Below are 6,000 nucleotides of genomic sequence, written 5' to 3'. Positions count from 1 at the left end.
ACGATGCTTCGTGGACAAACCGAGATGGCAAAAAGTTGTATCTGTGAAATATTAAGCTCTGTGTGTGTATATAGATCCAACGCGTATTATCTGCGGCTCTGTAACCAATTGTATATTAAAGTGTTCCATTGTACGGCCGATCATTTCATGCTCTCTTAGATGTAGAAAAGCTGAGAAGTGATTCACAATACACTGTGTCAACTCCAAATCGTTTTTGCTTTCGTATTTTCGCTTCAGCCGCAGCCCTTGACACATGACATGGAAGAAGAATAGTTTGGAATAGGTTTTTCAGCCCTTTGTTTTGGATCTGGCCTTTAACAATGTTTCTTTGATAATTATGAAGCCACCAAGTTAATTTTTGATTAGGTGCATATTCGGAGGTATCTTAAACACAGAAGGGATTTGTCACATAGACGTGCTGCACTTTGATCTGTTGGTTGGCAGTGAATGACCTTCCTGTTCCCAGTGCCCAGGGTGAGAAGATGACTCCTTTGTAATTTTTCCTCATTTTAATCCAGCTCTGAAGCGTTGGGAAGGGACCACGCAGCTGCCACTGGCAGCACCTCTGCAGCCACCTTAGGTCACTGCTGGGCAGAGCTTTTCCCTGCAGGGAGCTTGTGTTGGCCAAAGCTGGGGATGAACTTTAAATAGTTCTTTTTCTCTTTGGCAGAGAGCATTGATGGTTTACTCTGGAATTCCAGTGCCTTATTCAGATCCCTTTAATTTGCTTGGAAAGGGGAATGAGGCAGTTTTCCTGGAGTGAGTGTCCACAGAGCAAGGACTGGCTGAGTGGCAGTGGCTGGGCAAGAAGAGGAGCCTTGATACTTCCAAAACCAGAATCTGGCCCAAAGAGCAAACCCCATGTCTGTCTGTCTGTCCCACACTCCCCACCTCTCTTGGGGTTTCTTGTCAGCATCCCACTGTGTGTTCATCAGGTTTCACTGGGGAATGAAACCCCTAATGAAGCCCTGAGCCCTCCCAGTCAGGGTTTGATCTGGCAGATGTTAAAGTTTCCTCTGGATCCTGCTGCCTGTTGATGACCAGTGACCCACCACGGTTGTGTCCTGCAGCACCAAACCCTTCTCTCCAGGCAGCCACAGCATCTGAATGGATCCAGCCACACTGTCCAGCTTCCCTTTGCCTACTCTCTCTCAGAGCAAGAGCTGCTGGAATCAAAGAGAAGTGGTGCCCACTTTCTCTGGGTCCTGACTGATTCTTTTCCCTGTATTTTGAACATTTTTTGTATTTTGCTTTTTCCCCACAGACCAGGTAAGTATGAGAGCACACAGTTACAGCTGTGGTGCAATTGGCACCACAGCCAGCATTTTCCCTGGGCTCCTCAGTGCCAGCCCAGTGTTTAATGCCAATAGGGGTGTGTAGGCCTTGCTGGGGTCTTCCCAGGTATTCGCCTTCTGCTGTAGGTGGAAAGTGTTCCAATGTTGTCCAGTCAGGTTCTGATTGTGGATCATGGTGATTGTCATCTGCCAAGGGATATTTTTAATAAATCTGGTCAAGGTGTTTCAAGTGAATCCAGTCTTGCTGTTTTCGTTTGTCTTGTCCTGGGTAAGCCCACATTAAAGTTTATTTTCTCTCCCCACTCTCTCTGGTTCTGTGACATTTCAGTCCAGCAAAGCCCACAGGAGTTTGTATTAATGGCTGTGGCCACTGCAGTGACATGGGGGACATCTTGTGCCGTGGCTCTGCCAGGGGGACCTGCAGGGCTGTGCTCAGCCTGGCCACTGCAGCTTTGGGTCTCACTCGTTAATCACTGTTTTGCTTTTGGTAACTAAACTTCTGTTGCTTTGCAATGTCAGGCAGCAATTCTCATTTCCCAGCCTCGCAGAGTTTATGGGAATTTAAGAGCTACATGCAAATGAACTTCATTAACATGCTTAATCATCTTATGAACCTCATACCCATCTGTCCTGCATATGCTTTGTACTTGACACTCGATGACAAAGTGACCATGTTGGGCTTGGCACGAGGTGCCTGAGAGTGGGAACCTTTGGGAAGAGCCCAGCTCTGCCTGCAGAGGGGCTGTGTTAGTGCCAGGGGCACACTGGAGGTGAAATGTCCTTTTTTCAAAGCCTGTGTCCAAGCTGGGACATGGGAAAGGATGTGTAGAACATGTGGCAGAATGGCACAATCTTAGGAATTATCTGTTCAAAGCAAAGAACCGGTATGGAAACAATTGAAACAAACCCCAATTCTTGTCCATTTGCAGCCCAAGATCCTGGACTGGCCTTCCATGGTGGCACAAGATGCATTTCACAGGGGGGAAGCTGTGCTGCAGTCACAGCACTGGGTGCCTTTAGCAATCTCAGGGAATGCTTCTGTCCTTATTTAATATTATTGAAAATAACAGAAAAAAAAATGAGCCTTTATTTCTCAGTTGATTTGCAAACCCATGGATCTGCCTGGGTAGGGGACAATGCAAACCCCAGCCTTGCCCCCTGGGAGCCCCCTGAGGGTTTAGGGGCTGTTACAGGGTCTGGGCACAGACTGTCAGCTCTTTTACACAACAGCATCGTGTTGGAGCCACCTCTGTCAGTGGACACTCAGCACATGGGGTGACCCATCGGGTGCTGCTGTGTGTGCCTTGCTCACCTCATGGTGTGGGAAAAGCAGTGATGTTGTGTTGGTTTCTGCTTTTTGGGCATGTGTTTGGAACCAAGCTGAAGCAGAACATGGAATTCTGCAGGCCTGAGAGGGAGGAAGGACCCGGGATGAGCAGCCCTGGGAACAGCTGTCCTGCCACCACAGCAGTGGTGACTCCGTGTGTCCGGGAGTGCAGAGCAGGGAGCACAGTGCATAGCAAAGTGCTGACGAAGGATCTCCTTCCCTCCTCTTGCTCTTTGCCAGCTCACATCAAGCCAAAGACACCTTGTTCCTGCAGGGGCTTGGATCACACCCCAGCCTGGGCACCCCTCTGTCTTCCACCCCCTGCATCCTGCCTCCTGGTCTGAGGCCAACATCCCTATCATGTTACCAGCCCCATTCCCCTCCAGAGACAGCAGTCATGAAGTCTGGGAGAGAGAATATTGGAAACTGTGGAGCAGGAGCTCTAAATAATTGTAGATATGAGCAAACCAGAGATGTGGCTGCAGGGCAAGTGTTGCCTCTATGTGCTGTGGTTGTGACCAAACTGGGCAGTGAAAGAGAAAATACAACTTTGCTGCAGGTTGGTGGTTTGGGGTGTTTTTTTGTGTGGAGTTTGTGTGGGTTTTCTGGGGGGAGCTCAGGCCCCCAGGGCACTGTGGTTTGATGGCATTGCAAATGATGTACAAACCTGTATTAGAAGCATTTTTTGACAACTCTGTGCCAGCCACACTCTGAATCTCTCCTCCTGGAAAAAGGAAATCATCTAACTTTTCTTTCTCATCCATAGAAAATGTGAGGGGAAAGTGCCCCCACCATGTGGCTCCTACCTGCAGAGCTGCCATTGCACAGTGCCTGCCCCAGCATCCAGCACTGATTCACACCACAGGAGCCACATCTGCATCTGGTGGTGCTGCTGTGATCCAGCTGGGCATGAACAGATCTCTTGGGGACAGGTCCTGCTGGATCAACTCCTTGTCTCCCAGGAGCTCCCCCAAACTCTGCCTAGTGAACTCATCTCCACTGAGAGGAGTCACAGGGAGCCTGTGGAGAGAGGAACATCCATAGGAACAGAGGAGCTGGTGTGATACCAAGATGGTACCTTGACCCAGAGGTCTCCTGAAATGCTTTTTAGCCCTGAAGGTGCCCAGTTTGCTGGTGGTGGGGCCCTGTAAAGGCTGTCACAGCTGTGCTGATGCCAAGTGCTCCTAGGGGCATTAGGAAAGGGTGATCAGATGTTACAGGCTGAGCCTCCATAGTGTTTGTGTCCATGTCCTACCTGCACGGGGGAGAAGGTACTTTCTTGCTTTTATACCTGCTGCATAAAGGTGTAAATGCTGTAGGCATTTGTTGCCCTTATTGCCAAAGATGCTTCCCAAAGACTGAAGATGTCAGGAAAGACCCCACAGAGCAACAGGACTGTGATAGGCGGAAACCTGCAGTTCCTCCCCTTTGTCCCCGCCAGCAGCCGGGGCCAGGGTGGCCTTGGGGACAAGGGGACAGGAGGGGCTGGCAAGGGCGCAGGGCCCGGCATGTCCCGGTCTTTATCTCCCCCTAGTGCCACCCTCCAGGCTCCTTTGCTCCGGTGCTGTGCCGTGCAGAGTCCGGCAGTGCTGCTCACAGCGGCCCCGGGGCTTGAGGGGACCAGCTCTGGGGCAGCCACATCCCGGAGCAGCACAGGGAATGTGGGGAAGGGGGCAGGGCACAGCTGTGGGGCAGGACCCTGTCGGCCACAGGAGCGATGACCCGAGTAACCCAAAATCCTGGTCAAGCGTCAGGAAGAGCCACGACATCCAACTGCAGCAAGGAGGTGTTTGGCATCGCGGGAGCTGCGGTGGTGATAGGAGGAGAGGAGATAGTGGAGAGTGAGGTGATGAATCTGCCTTTGCTTGGCCTGAAAAGACCCAAACGGTGACATTTCCCAGGCTGAAATGGGGTTGTTCTGGTGGCACCGTAACCTGAGCAAGGCCAAGGGTCCCTGGCAGCTGCGACATTCCCGAGGGCAGGGGACAGGGTCGCCCCCTGTCTGCAAAGGCCATGGGGATGTGCGGCCCCGTACTCGAGGCAGCCTGGCCCTGGTGGAGCTGGAGATCACCTTTGGTCACCAGGACCTTCCTCAGTCCTGAGCCGCTGTCCCTGAGCCATGTGTGCAGTGAGTTGTGCCCAGCCTCAGCAGGAGCCGGGGGCAGCACACAGCCCGTGAGGCTCTGCTTTGCTTTGCCAGCTTGTCCTCTCTTCTCTCTAAGCTTCCCATTGCCCGTGGGTTCAACAGGCAAGAGGGGCAAGAGGCTCTTCCTCAGAGACTGGCTCTCCCCTCAGCCGGCAGGGTTAAGGTGTGGGAGGGAAATGGTTAAACATTTGATAACGTTTGGCAGCACAAAAGGGCTCTGTACAGCTGCGGGTGGGGTCACAGGGAGCCACTTCACACCCTGCTGCAGGTGATGAGCTCTGCTCTGCCTCGGGTGACCTGGCACCACTGGGAACTCCACCTTTTGGGGTTGTCCCCAAGCCGTGGTTGGAGCCTGTACTGATTTAGTGCCTTTCTGTTGCTCTCCAAGTTTTTTTGATGCGTTTTAGCGCTTCTGCAGGGAAGGAGTCCTGCAGGTGGTGCGGGGGACACGGGGCAGGCTGTGGGGCACAGGGCTGCGGTGTATGGGGCATACAGGGCAGGGTGTGGGGTCTGCTCTGTGGGGCCGTGTGGGGCAGGTGTGGGGCTGTGTAGCAGGAGGCCACGCTCTGTGGGGAATGTGGGATGCACAGGCAGCCTCTGCTTTATGGGGGGACCCAAGCCATGCTGGATCCACATCACTGCATCCCCAACACAAGGACGGGCCCAGGCTGGGGGCTCACACAGCAGTGGTGGATGTGCCTGGCCACAAAACACCCATCCACTGCAACATCCTCCAGTGCCCTGTGCTCTTCCAGTCCCGGTACCAATCCCAGGGCTGTTCCCAGCAGGAACCAGCCTACTGAAGGAGTTTGCTGCTCTCTTCTGGCTTTAGACATTTCAAATTGGAGGATTCCTGGTTTTCAAACACAGAGGGGACTCGTGCACACAGAGGGTTAATTGCAAGGAAAGCCCGTTTGGTTTTAGCAGCCCCCCCGCGCCGGCCGGCCGCGCTGGCAGCCCTGTGCCCGGGTATTTATAGCACCGTGAACTTTGAGCGTGTCCAGCGAGCGGGCACAACCCGCTGGGGACGTGGGGACAGCCCCGGCAGAGCTGGAGGCCATCGGGGGTCCTGGCCCAGGCTCCAGCAGAGCAACCCAGACCGGCCCCCTGTGCCCCACACACCCCACAGCCAGGCAGCACCAGGGTTCCCCTGGCTGTGGGACCCCTGTGAACGCACCTGGGTGGCCGAGGACGTGGGGTTGAGCCTCCTTCAGCCACGGCAGCATCAGAGC

This window comes from Zosterops lateralis, assembly GCF_965231275.1.
Source record: "Zosterops lateralis genome assembly, chromosome: 15".
NCBI classification, from domain to species: domain Eukaryota; kingdom Metazoa; phylum Chordata; class Aves; order Passeriformes; family Zosteropidae; genus Zosterops; species Zosterops lateralis.
This window is presented reverse-complemented; position numbering follows the sequence as displayed.